Source organism: Lissotriton vulgaris, chromosome 8 (assembly GCF_964263255.1).
Source record: "Lissotriton vulgaris chromosome 8, aLisVul1.2, whole genome shotgun sequence".
NCBI classification, from domain to species: Eukaryota; Metazoa; Chordata; class Amphibia; order Caudata; family Salamandridae; genus Lissotriton; species Lissotriton vulgaris.
The window spans coordinates 700,670,678-700,685,572 of NC_141696.1; positions in this window are offsets into that span (position 1 = coordinate 700,670,678).

A 14,895-nucleotide genomic window follows, 5' to 3' on the forward strand; every position below is an offset into this window, starting at 1 on the left:
CGTCAAGGAACATTCATTGCATAAGAATATAAAAATAAATGGACAGCATATAGATCTGCCACCAGAGGCGGCCCCATACGTTATAGTTCTTACTGGCGTTCCAGAATTGGCAGTAGGGAAGAGGGAAGGCTACATAGAACTTAAGAACAAAGCAGTCTTTTGGTTAAGGAAGAATAGACCACTGCCCCCCAACATAAATGGTGAAATTATGTTTGTTAAAAGATTAGCATGGGTGGGGCACAGACCCAAGGATATTGAGGGGGATGTTTTGATCATTAATTTCAGGGACCGAAGAGTAGTCACCAACATAGTAGATTGGTATGTAGAGAGAGGAGGTGGCGGAATATCGACTTGTGATCTGAGTTATTTTTACCCCCATTCCCTAGTGACCCCAGGTAACACTAGACCCACCCATGAGACTTTGAACTAGGGGGATACAACTAAGACTCTTCCAACTCCTATGACTGTCTGTCGGCAGGGGGCCTTCCACCTATTACCATCTTATGTAGATAGGCCCCCTTATATCAAAGTGGGAGAGTACAGCAGGCCGTATATACCCCGCATTGGTCCATCCCCTTAGATAATCGCTATGAGGCATTAACAGGTCTGGACGATCTTGATTGACACATGAGGAATATTAGGGAGCAGAAACTAATTGAGAATGTCTCTCCTTCACCATTGGATGCAATTAGTTCACAACGGAGAGTACACTCAGGCAGGGACGGGATTAAAAATAGGGAGGAAGAAAATAGGGCGGTAGGGATCACACATCGTTTGGATGAGCACTAAGCTTATAACCTACCTAAGGACCCTAGGGATTAACCCGAATTCGAGATAGTCAAGGCCCTTCGTAAGAGAGAGACTGGCTCTGTCAGTGATACCGTTGATAGTACCCCCCTTTAGGGGCTAAAACCCACTCATAATATCTTATCCTGGAATGTCGCAGGATTAATGAACAAAATCTCCCACCAACCTTGGCTAGACATAGTTATTAATAAGCATGGGCGAATTTTGCAAATCTGGCGTTCGCGAATTTTGCAAATTTGCGAACTCGCAATCCGCAAAATCCGCAAATTCTCGCGAATTTGCAGATTTTTTTTGTGTTCGCAAGGGTTTCTGCCAGTTCGCGAGGATTTTGTACCAGTTCGCGATTGCGAACTTGTCGGCACGCAACGGTCGCGACTATGTTGTTTCTACGTCTGGTTCATCATCACAGGTTCACAGCACCCTCTGTTTCAACACTGCCATCCTCTGTTTCACCCATGCCACCCTCTGGTACATCAATGCCACCCTCTGGTTCATCATCATCACTGTAGATTATGGGGGGAAAAAGCAAGCACACCTGCCCTGCTTCAACTGATATGAATTAATTTGGGGTTGATTTATTAATGTGTCACTGTTTTAAAATTCCAGTCTGGCACCTGCTTCCTTATCTGTAATTTGCTTTCTGTTGCAGTGCAATATTTTTTTCCAGGACCTTTTGTCAGGATCTGGCCAGAAATGTCCGTAAAACCATCCAATGCACCTTCTTACAAGGTTCGATGTCCCTCTGCTAGGCAGATTCCAATCTGGCGCTCACTTCAAACTAAGGCTCATGCTTCCTGGTTGTTCCGCGCTGGTTCCTAGGTTAGCATTCTAGTGTTTGTAGCCGTCCGCCATTTCAGGTGTTAGTGCGTTCTATCTGGCGCACTTCAACTGAAATTTCCTGGCGGCTGGTTGTTCCCTTCTGAGCTCCAGTCATTCTGTCCCCGTTCTTGCCCTGTCAGCTTACGGGTTCCCACGGGGTTATTCTACGAAGTTTAGGCAGGGTTTTGGCAGGTATTCTGATTCCGAAGCTCCGCCTGCAATTCCCGCCTATTCCTTGGTTCCGCATTCCTGTGGTGTCGCCGAGCGGATTATTCAGCATTCCGTTTCTTCAGTTCAGTTCCCGCCTTCACATCTTGCAGAGACTCAGCCATTATCCGCATTCCTGCACTGCTGAGGTGAATTCAGTGGCGGTGTTCAGGTGAACTTATCTGCCCGCTATTCTTCTGGAGAGCGGTAAGAATTTCCATTTCTTGCCATAGACTGTCAATTCCGCATTAGTCCAGCTGTGCTAATTCAGAAGAGCTTCACTCAGACTAGTCAGAGCCTGGTTTCCTTCAGACAGCTCCTAGACTCTCTTCAAGTGAAGTTTGGCATTTCGACTTAGCCCTCATTGAAAGACTGTTTGCAACTTCTGTGAGAGAAGATTCTCTTCAAGTAAATTAGGGTATTTTTGTATGCATATAATTATACTGTAGTTTACCACCTTTATTTTGTCAACCAAATAAGACTCTAACGACAACAGGAGTACCACTGATTGAAGAGAATGATATCAGTATTCCAATAAGAGAGTTGCTCAGTCCACACTATTACAGGTACTTAAAGGGATGTTGGGAGAGAGAGCAAGAGGCAGGCAAGGGTTATTAGAACTGTAGTAATTTTCTGTTAATTGTTACAGGTGTACCAGTCCCTTATCCTCAGAGGACGCGAAGAAGGCACCAGTGTGGAAGTCTCTCTTTGTTGTTCGTTATCCACTTCCCCTTTCCCTTCCATTCCTGGGCTCGGCGAAATCCGGGTGTCGGGGTGTTTGGGAATTGGGAAATATTCTGCATAGAAGACCTGGCCACTCGCTCCCACGGAATCAGGAAATTCAGGTACTATTTCTGACACCTTTGTGGCCTACTTGTAGCTATTTTATGATCCGGCTGTGAGGGTCAGAACAGGGTCATACAATTGTTGCAACTAGCAACTGAACTCTGGAGGGGCCCCAGTCAGGAAGCACTACAGGGAATGGTTACTAATGATGAATTTGAACTTTTGCACCTGCTGCTGAGTGCTTTCAGTTTAGCAAAACTCGTTTTTCTGCAGAACAGCAAATGTAATGCCCCAAACAAACTTACTTGTGAAAGTTTATTTCTAATCCAAAAGTGATCCAAAGAAAGTCAAAAGGCCTCAAATCCAAAAAGGGCAGGCAAATGTCAACCTGAGGAGTTATTCTGATAAAAATCATCATTTTCAGAAGGTCTATGCTGCTTGCTAGTGGATTTCTTGTGCAGAATTGCAAATTTTGTAATTTCGCGAGTGCGAGATTGTTGCTGCCCGCCGCACCTACATATTTGCAATTGCGAACTTACACCGCACGCCGCAAAATTGTATCACCAAGAAAAAAAAATCCGCTGCGTGCGAATTTGCGGATTTTCGGTAAATTCGCGAGCGTTCGCGGATCGCGAATTTACCGAAAATCCGCAAAATCCGCGAGCGTAACGGATTTTCCGCCCATGCTTAGTTATTAACTATAATATACTCTGCCTCCAGGAAACCTGGGCCGTGGACGAATTACATATAAGCGGGTTTCAGACCCTGCACACACCCGTAATAGTAAGCACCCAGGGGAGAAACAAAGGGGGCTTGTGCATATACATCGCCACTACAGGGGGAATTAGAACTCTGTAGTCATAAACTTAAGAATTTTATCAGGTTTTAACAATTAGGTGGGGCCATGTAAAGAACATGACCCTAGTAAATTTTTATAATAACGTGCCCAAAAACAATATGGAAAATGTAATTAATAAACTAATGAGTAGTTTAACTACTCTAAAGGATCAGCTATGAGGGGAGATGGTTCTGATCTGGGTGGGGGATTTTAATTGCACTATTTGTCCGTACGGTTTGACTGGCATTTTCCGGCCTTGCCGAACACAGGGAGGAAACCCCCACCCACTTCATTCATTCTAAACTTGGAATATCATGTTATTCAGCATATTTCCATTTGTCCTTTGTTAATGAATTATGTACCCCAATCATCCCGTTCCAGCCGACTTTTAATGGGAGGGGATGCAGTTCAACTATTGATTTTACAACTATTGATTTTACATTTCGATCAACTATGCATGCAGGTTTAGTATCTTCATGGGAAACCCTTGAGTTCGCTTTTAGTGTCCACTATCCGATTTCTTTTAGTCTAAAAAGTAGAGGGCATAAACAGACCTTAGATGATAAATCTTTATATAAAGCCGAAATTAACCTGGCAACCAGAAACGGACATTCAATTAAATGGGACAAGGTGGAGCCAGTGGGTTTCTTGAAAAATTTTGCATTAGTATCCTGCGAAGACCTATTTATTTGTCTGTCATATAAAGAGGAGCCATCAAAAGTAGTGAACTCGTTTTTAAAAATTCAAACTGAAAAAGTTATTAACTATGGATTAGCGATCAGACTCAAATAAACCTCATGGCTGGTTTGATAAAAGCTGCACTAAAGCACATACAACCCTGAAAAGGGCATTGCACGCATCACCTAGATCCCCCGCGGAGATCCTACAAGCCAGAAAGCATTATCAAGCGGCTATTAAGATTAGGAAAAACTTACTGAGGAAAGAGGCCTGGTCTGCTCTGTCCGAAGCCTCCAAAAGAAGGGATAATACTGCATTTTAGAAAGCTGTAAACGCCCCGTATTAACAGAATAGAGAGGGAGACGTCCTAGACCAAGCAATTGACGGGGAAACATGGGCGAATCACTTTAAATATCCTTATGACAAAGTGAATCCCCCTGATCATGCAAATCTTGTGATCGAGATGCCGGACAGCTACCATGACACTAATCCATCTAGTGTATTCCCTATATAGTGTATTTCCCGATAGAGATTATTTTTAACTGTGAGGAGGTCTCAAAGGCAATCAGTGAATACCCCTCAGGTAAAGCACTGGGTCTGGATGGAGTCTCAATAGACGTTTGTTAACAATGGAGCCCATAAATCAATTTATTTTTTATAAACGTCTTAAATAAAGTAAATCAACAGGGGCTCATACCGTCCTGGTCGGAAGCCATAGTGGTCCCAATTTTTTAAAGGAGATAGAAATGATCCCACTTGCTACCGGCCAATTTCACTACTCGACGCATTATTGAAGGTAGCAGGTTGGATAGTTTTAAACAGGATACAATCATGGGTAGAGGAGAATGATATATCAAATGTACAATATGGATTCAGACCAGGTAAAGGAACAATAGAGCAAGGATTAAATCTCGCCTTAGTATTATCTAAATATACTCAGGTCAACAAAGGTGACAAAAAGGTTTCCCTTCTTGGCCTAAGGACCGCTTTTGATTGTGTTGACCATGAGTTGTTATGGTCAACACTAAGAGACATGCGTATAGATAGTCAAATTCTCCTGTTTATTAAAGAACTCTACAGGGGAGCAGGCGCCAGGGTACGCTTTGGTAGACGGGGTGAATGCTCAGAAAAGTTCCCCATTAAGAGGGGTGTGAGACAGGGGTGCATATTAGCTCCCCTTCTCTTCACCCTATATATCAATTCCATCGGTCAACACCTTAGGGAGTCACAGCACGATCATCCAACCATATTGGGAACCCCAGTGCCAATACTCTTATACGCTGACGACGCCGCCATCATGTCTCGCACCAGGGTCGACCTACAGAGGGCTGTCCTGAAATTTACTAACCTCATGAGAGACAGAGGACTAAAGGTTAACACCTCAAAAACATACACCATGTCATGTGGTCCTGGGTCAAAGAGGACACCTTGCCCGATCTTCCTTGATGGGAGGAGAATCGAGTCTACAGAAAGATTCTCTTACTTAGGTATAAACTTTGTCTTGCAGTCACTGCTGGGTGTCAACTACCCTTCCTATCAGTTAGCCTTTTCCAGGACCATAGGCGCTCTGAATAACTTTGTGGCAAAACTAGGGGGCAGACCAGTGAGAGAACTGATTCACATCTATAATCCAAAATGTGTTCCTACAGCTGTATATGGTTAAGGCCTTTGGGGGACAGAAAATGCACAATCGATGCACAATCGATCCAATATTGTGAGAATCAGTATATTCGTTACTTATTGGCCGCACCCAAATCAACACCTACCTACATTGCACACATTGAATTGGGTCTACCATATATTTCTGACATTATAAAAACCGCGCCCGTACTATTGTGGCACAAAGTTTGGGTTACCCCTGAGACCTCTGTAAATAGAGACTTAATCACCGATTGCCTTAAACTTGACGGGGTAGGTAACATTAAGTGGTTAACCTATGTGAAGAATATGATGATCGAGATTGGGCACTTGGAATTTTTCACAAGCCTACTAAGTATGGAATCGGTGTCTAGAATATCATTAAAAAAGATGGTCTCGGACCACCTAAGTAATAAAAGGTGGGACTTGGAGCCCTTCGCAGATAGTAAATTGCTGGTATCTGGTGACTGTGGACTTGGCTTTTTCCAACGGTACCTTATGTCTAATCAAAGCTGTTATGCCTGAATGTTACAGTCTGGGAAAGTGATCAAACGAAAAAAGGTGCCAAACCTAAATCAGGTCAGTAACACCTGGTCAATGGAAAATTTAACATGCCCATGTGACGACACCTCCTTTCAATCAAACATCCATTGCATCTTCTTTTGTAATTTTAATCAGATACCAAGGAGGGCTTTCCTGAAACCTATTTTAAAGGAGTGGGGTATCCATACTTGTAAATTAGCATTTATTAGATTGCAACAGTTAGAAAGTGACCCTGTAATCCATGCAGTATCCAGCTTTTTAAAACTTGTCATTAGGTTTCGAACTTCAATTAAATAACCATGATAACTAACCCTATTTTAGAACTCCTTCTATTGAAACAATATGTTTTTAATTTACTTGATCTGATAATCAGACCAGCACAGCAAAATCAGTTTTTATCTTAAAATTGTATAATTCGTCTAATGTTTATGGCACTTTGAATTGAATTAAAATTATTTATATACCGCATAAACTACCCTGAGGCCTCGCAGCATAATGTATGCTTTTATGATTTTGTTTTTAAAAATCGAATAAAGTTTTTCTGAATATTTGTATTTTGAATTGAACTCTGATTTCTCATTAAATACTGTACTCATGCTGAATTGAATGAGCACAAAGATTTCCAACTAATATGGTTATCACTAAAACATTATATAAATTCAATTTCAAAGTTGTGATAATTTTTAAACACGTATGTTTGCAAAACTTTATCTAACAGGAGGATCACATTCCTTTAAAAAGGTCAGCAAACTATGTGTTTGACCACCTGACCCTTCCTGCTCTGCTATGGCAATTTGTCACTCGTTTCTTATATTTGTTGCCAATGACACGTTGGGGGTGACATACAGTTGATGGTGGTGTTCTGGCTCATCCGTGGCAATAATCGGGTGTTCCTGGTGACTATACCCAGTCTTCCTCTTCCTCTTCTCATTGGCCTTCCACGGGCCCTGTATTCTTGGGTGTTCCTCTGTGGGGATTGTGGACTTCATGTTGGCCTCTACAGTGGGTCAGGGTGCATCCGTGGTACTACACAGTTGATGTTGTTATTTAGTGACATTTTCCGTCTGCTGTTCATGTGTTTTTTCCCGCATTACGCGTGGGGATTTCTGGCCTCGCGCTGGTTGTCACTGTTTTCTTTATCGTGTTTGGGCACATCGTGTTTTTTTACGCGTTGGGGTTTGTGTTTTTCGCACCATCACGGTGGTTGTATCGCGGACATTCGCCACAGTTTTGACAAACAATCGCATCGTACCGCGGTGTTGTGAATTCCACGTTAACTCTGGGTTATTTTCCAGTGATAGGCTGCGATGTGTAAAGGTGCGTTAGCATTTTTTGGTGATGTTTAGCACACTTTCTTGTGAATAAACCACATATTTTTTGTGAGGTGTAGACCATTGTGTAGATTTGTTAGCAAGACAACCAGCTAGAGTGGTCCAGGCAGTTTTACGTACACTATTATTATTTCCCAAAAAGGTGGCTATCCTGTATCTGTTGCTGTGGTCTGAAATAGTCTATGCATAGCATATGATCTACTGCTCATATGCCTTGAACGGAAAATGCTACTTACCGAGTATGCATCTGTTATTGGCATATAGAGCTGTAGAGTCATATGCCCCTCCCACCTCCCCAGGTACCTTTACCTGTTGCAGTAACATAATATACATGCCCATGCGCACTATCCCAGAAAGGAGGAGTCACCTACCTCATGACTTCACTTTGTTTTTCTTCGAAGAAGTCTTTCCAAACATCCGGACCCAACACTAGTATATGACTCTACAGCTCTACATGCCAAGCACAGATGCATACTGGGTAAGTAACATTTTCCTTTCAATCTTTGTATTGTTTGAGATCAATTTATTGGATATTTTGTCACAGAAATCTTCTGATCATGGTGTTTGAGAATGAAAACACATGTGGTGTTCATTCTGTGGTCTGCATTGATGTGTTTTTATTGGTATATGTTTGTCCAGTGTAGTGAAGATCCAGTATTAGAAGGTGTGTATGTATTTTGGCTGAATGCTTATTGGGGGTTTTTCAAGGTGGGTGTTGAGTTGTTGGACATCTAGGTTTTTTCATTGTGTTTACAAGTGTTTGTTGTTGTTGGTCGTTTTTAGGTGTGTCGATCTTGAAGGTGATGATCTTGAGGTTACTCTAGCTTATGACGGAGTTACCTGTAACTGTGGCTTGTCCTAAGGATGCAAATCTTGTTTGATATTCAGCACCATGACTTATTAACCGTCAGCATTATTTGCTCTTCACCTGGGGCCTTGCAGTTTTGCAGAGCTGCTGTTCTGCTTCATTCTTCACCTGTTCCCAGAAAGTCAGACTCACGTCTCCATTCTCCTTAGTTGGCAGCACAGAAACTTTGTAAATTTACTCAAATGGCACATGACTGTATGGAGGGTTTGGGTTGGGGAAGAGTGCAGACAGGAAAGGCACTATGCCAGACCTATTTTTGGAAGCATTGCCAAGTGACCAGACATTCCCTGTGTGGGTGGACAGTACTGAACTGTAAGGCTTCTTGTGCACCTTTAAATTGGTGATTAAATGTATCCATCAGGTAGTTCAAGTTCATAAATTTGTATAGCGCACTACTCACCCAGAGGGTCTCAAGGCTTAAGTACATAGGTCATGCAAAATTTCAGAGTAGTTACACAAAGGTCGATTATTAGGACTTTTTACATTAGCATGGGCGGCTGACTGATGGTTGGATGCCGCTCTTAGTATTAATAACATGGTTCTCAGGTTATTTTGTTATGCCTTTTCAGTTCAATCTCGATACCCCAGCCTCTCCATGACATTAACAACAAATTCCATGCTGCATAACAAGTGCAGCATCTTGTATCTGCACACATATCTCAAAACGTTACAGTATTTGAAAGGAGGAACCAGGTCTGCCAAACAGGTGATGAATAATGGTACAGGCACCTAATTTGAATTGGTTTCATGCTCCTGCTTAGATTGTATTTGAATGCCATATGGTGTATCAGAATACAAAGAGTAGTGTCTTCATACATATGTACACATTGGTTGCTTTTTCTGCCAACTGGAATGTTTCTCACAAGAAGTGTCACTACACTCTCCCAAGAGAGTCGATGGGAGTCAAGGTTTGTAGACAGTGGCTTGCTAGAACAAGCATCTGCAATGTAATAGGTCTCTCACTTACGCAAGTTTGAGCTATTGGCATAGTAAATGACAATGCCTTTTGTTAATGCCTTTATGTTTTGGTTTTTAAAACATAGTCATTTACCATGCCAATAGCTTAGATCTTTTATTTGAGAGCGTTTATTGCATTCAAAATGCTTGAAGGCATTGCCGAGTTGCCCCCTTCTGTCTCACATAGGGAGCTCTTCCGGGGCTATTTGCTACAAATTAAATAAACAAGCCTGTGGTCACAACTGCGCACTGAGATACCCTCCTACAGTAAGAGAAACTGATTTAAGAAAATAGTGCTTTTAAAGCGTGAATCTTTTCTGGATTCACATGCTGTGCATTATTACGCCATCTAGTGGTTGGGTCCGGAACTTGTGCTGGGTCTGGTGGCTCAGTGGACTAATGCCTCCACTGCAGGGGCCTGTGTTCGACCTCATGGTCTAAGGTTAAAATCCCGGCAGGTCCACTCAGCCTTTCATCCATCTGAGGTCGATAAAACAAGTACCATTGAGTTGGGTATTCAGCGCCAAGACACCTCTGGGTGAACCTGCGCTTTACAAATACACAGGTTATGTTATTTTATGTAGTATTTCTTCTGTTTTCCTTTTTTTTTGGGGTGGGCATTGACATACCACCATTTGGTGTCCTATTGTGACAGCGACGTGCTTCGTCCGCAAGCTCCCACCTTTGGTCGCATCTTCAGATTATTTTTTTCTGCCGTTGGGTCTGGATCATCACGGAAGGAGCTCCAAGGATTTGGAGAGAAGAATCCACGAAAATCGAAAAAAAGTGAGTTCTATAGGTCAGTGAAACCTACATTTGACTTTCCGGTCGTCGATTCCAGCATTCGGAGTACGCCGAAAGGTGAAACCAACAACAACAACTTCTACAAAGAACCGGAGAATGTGCATGCAAGGGGCTCCCTGAGCGAAGTAATGGACAAGACGCCATTCGAGTTCTGCAAGCATTGCCACCACAAGTACAGGCAGAAGCACAGGTTACTACTTGTGTAACAATATATCGATAAGAGACATTAGTTAGTGATAGAATCCTTACCTTAGAAATATCTCCAGGCATCAGACTAGATCCGGAAAGTTTTGCTAGCAGTACCCCCCAGCGCGTCAGTAGGTAGAGTTGCGCGGCTCCGCGTCCATCACTGGTGTCGTAAGCGCCGAGATGATGTCACAGAGACTACTTAGGCACCACCCATAAGCAATGACGCCAGTTCTGTACACGACTTACCGCGCCAGGAATGCAGAGCCATGCAAGAAACTGACCACTGGTGCCATAAACTAGGACCCTGAAAGGGATGACCTTAACCCTAGAAATCAGATTCCTTACCGCCCCACCCGTCCTCCCCATTCTGCAAACTATCACTAACTAATGTCTCTTGCAGATATATTGTCACACAAGTAGTAACCTGTGCATCTGATAGAGACACCTTACATTAGAGTAGATATCCCAGCAATACCAACCCCGGTGGTGGGAATGCGAACAAGATTCCACCAGAAATTCAGCGAGAACAGAACGGCCAAAGAAGCCATCTCTCCGGACTTGACTGTCAAGGCAGTAATGTTTGGTAAACGTGTGCAGCGAGGCCCACGTAGCTGCCTGACAATGTCCTGCAAGGGAACGCCACATCCCAAGGCAGTAGAGGCTGCTATTGCCCTGGTAGAATGGGCAAGCAGTCCCACAGGAGGCTCCTCCTTAGCAAAGGAGTAACAGGCTTTAATGCAAAGGACGACCCGCCGAGAGATGGTCCGTTTGTTGGCTACATGGACGCCAAAAAAGGCCGGAACGTGCACAAAGAGCTGGTCATCCACCCGGAATTGTTGTGTGCGCTTCATATAGAATGAGAGCGCACATTTTGGGTCCATACGGTGGAGCCTCTCTTCCTCTTTGAAAGGATGCAGATGCGGAAAGAAGGTGAACAAAGTGATGGTCTGCCCGATGTGGAAGGGCGTAACAACCTTTGGCAAGAAAGGAAGACGGGTCCTTAAAACCACCTTGTCCGGATGAAGAGAAAGGAAAGGAGGTTTGGAAAAAAGCCTGGATCTCGCTCACTCTTCTGGCAGAGGTGATAGCTACCAGGTAAGCCGTCTTGAGAGTGAGAAGACGCAAAGGACAGTTATGAAGGGGCTCAAAGGGAGCGCACATCAGAAATGTCAAGACAAGGTTTAAGTCCCACTGAGGCATGATGAACGGCACCGGAGGAAATGTGTGCGTAATAGCTTTCAGAAAATAGTTAACAACCAGGGACTTAAAGAGAGAAGGCTGATCTGGAAGCTGTAGGAAGGCTGAGATGGCCGAAATATAACTATTGACAGTGCCCAGAGCTGAGCCCTGTTGGCCCAAAGAAAGAAGTAACAGAAGGACCCAAAAGAGGGGCAGAAAGGGTATTTACAGATTTAGCTGTGCACCATGCCACAAACCTGTTCCACCTGCAGGTGTATACTGTTTTAGTGGAGGGACGCCTGGCTGCCAGAATGACATCACATACTTCGGGAGGAAGATTGAGCGGCGACAGTTGATGGCTTTCAATCTCCACGCATGGAGGTGGAGGCTGGACAGGTTCGGGTGGAAGACCATCCCCTGCTGCTGCGACGGAAGATTCTCCCGCAGAGGTAGTCAGATCGGGGGATTGATCACCATGCTGAGTAGCTCGGGATGACTTGGGCCCGGTCACGCTGAATCTTCTTCAGCACTCTGGGCAGAAGTGGTATAGGTGGAAAGGCATACAATAGACCGCAGCTCCGCTCACGAGAAAAGCGTCGCTGAGTGAGTGCCGCTTTTGAAATTCCAACACGCAGAACTGATGACATTGCGCATTCTCTTCTGTGGCGAATAGATCTAACCAAGGTTCTCCTCACTGCTGAAAGAGACCTTGCGCCACGTCCGAGGTCAGACGCCATTCGTGATCCATCAAGCACAGGCGGCTGAGTTTTTCCGCCCTGGTGTACAGAGAACCTGCCAGGTGTTGAACCACCAAGGTAATGCCTTGATTTTCCAGCCATGTCCAAAGGCGAAGAGCCTCCTGACAGAGTCCAGAAATCCCCCCCCCTGGTGTTGCAATACCACACGGCGGTGGTGTTTTCCATGAACAGCTGCATTACACTTCCCCGAACAGAGGGAAGGAATGCTTTCAGTGCAATTCGGATCGCCCGAAGCTCCAGAAGGTTGATATGGAGCAGGGACTCCGCTGGAGACCAGAGGCCTCTGATCTCTGCCGCTCCTAAGTGGCCTCCCCATCCCAGGAGGGACGCATCCCTCACCATTGTGTTTTCCGGTTGGAGAAGGGAGAGGGATCTGCCATTGACCCAATTACAATTCGTGAGCCACCACTGCAATTGTTGTGCAGTGCCCTCCAAGATATGGACATGATCGGACAGATTGCCCTGGTGCTGTGCTGACTGAACTTCAGGTCGCACTGACGAGCCTGCATATGCCATCCAGCATGTTGGCCTCCTGCATCCTGCTGGTGCATCAGGCCCAGGAGCCGGAGGGTCATCCTGACCGAAATCTGAGATAGAGGCTGAAAAGATCGGAATCATAGCCTGAATATCCAGGACTCGCTGCTCGGGAGGATAAACCAGAAACCGTGTTGAATCCAGAACCGCTCGGATGAAGGGGAGCTTCTGAGAGGGACTCAGGTGCGACTTCGGTATGTTGATGGAGAACCCAGCAAGTCGGCTGGAGAACCAAGCAAGTGCAGGAGGTCGGCTGTAGTCTGATGGTGGTTGACGACTGCCTGTTGAAGGCGGGCTCACCCAGGCAGTCATCGAGGTAGGGAAAGACTGACACCCGTGATTTGCGCAGATGGGCTGTGACCACTGTCATCACTTTTGTGAACACCCAAGGGGGCCCGGTAAGGCCGAAGGGGAGCATGGCAAACTAAGAATGCTCCTGGCTTACCGTGAACCTCAGGTAACGCCGGTGAGCCAGCAAGACGGGGATGTGAAAATATGCGTCTTGCAAGTCCAACGCCACCATCCAGTCTCTAGCTCAGGTCTTGGCTGGCCTCGACCCTGGAGTTAACATCTTGAACTTCTCCTTCAGAAGGAAGCGATTGATGTTCCGGAGGTCCAGGATGGGGCGCAAGCCCCCCTTGTCCTTTTTTGGAACCAGAAAGTAGTGGGAATAACAACCACTCCCTACTTCTGGCCCAGGAACATGCTTAATGGCCCCCTTGGCCAAGAGGGCCATGACTTCCTGCCGGAGATGTGCCAAGTGGTCCCCCGACAGGCAGTGGAACTGAGGCGGCATGGCTGGAGGGTAGAATGGAAGGGAAGGGTGTAACCTTTGGACAAGTGGGTGTTACAGATCATCTGCAAAGTGATAGCGTGCCAGTGGGCGAGATGAAGGCGGACCCTGCCACCCACTGTCCTGGAGTGCCCCACAATGCATGGATTAGGAAGGTTTGGAGGCTGAAGCGATGGGAGCGGAGGTGGACTGACCCCCCACTCTGATCCCCAGACCCGCCCCTGTGGAAACCATGTCGGCGCTAAGCTGGTGCTGCACAGGCTTTCAAAAAGAACGTGCCTGGGTGCCCTTTCCGTTGCCAAGAAAGGAACAAATCCCAGGAGTGGCTGGGCTTTTTGTGGAAAGACCTAACGACCTGGTCGTTGCCCGCGAGTCCATAAGGCCGACAGTGCGCTGGAGCGTTTTATCGCCAAACAGGCGAGTGCCATCAAAGGACATCTGGAGAGAACCCTGTAGATCTGAGCCAGGCGTGGCGATGAAGCATAACAGTTGTAGAAATTGCTCTACCTAAGGAGTCCGCAGTGTCTAAACCACACCGAATGGTGAACTTGTCCCAAGCCATTGCGGAAGGTAAAGATGTGGCTAACACAGCGTGGGTCTCCTCAGGACACTGAGTTAACACCTGCCCAACTGTGTCCCACACCACATGAGAATAGCGGCCCAAGAGGCAGGCGGTATTCACTGGCCACAGCCCCAAGCTGTCCGAGGAGAACAAACGTTTAAGAAGCTAGAACAGTTCGGTAGAGTCCTTATCCAGCGGAGCTGTGGGAAAGGCACTCTGCGATGTTGAAGCTTGGATGACCAGGCTATCAGGTGTAGGATGAGTGGTCAGAAAAGCAGGGTCACCAGGCACCGGGTGATGACGCCTGGAGACATTCTTATCCACATGGGGCCCCAAAGCTGGCCGTGACCAAGTGCCCAGCAAGAAGTCAGTGAGGGTGTCGTTAAATGGTAGCAGGGGCTCCGACAAAGCAGACGCCGTCTGGAGCACCTCAGTAAGGAGATGAGTTTTGAAGGCCACCGTCGGGAGATAAAGGTTGAGGATCTCAGCTGCCCGATGGAGCACCATCTTGTAGGCGGCGCCCTCCTCCATGGTAGGCAGGGTAGAGGCAAAGCCTGGGTCAGAGGAGATGTCGAGGTCGTCGGCGTCCTCCAAGTCATCTGCC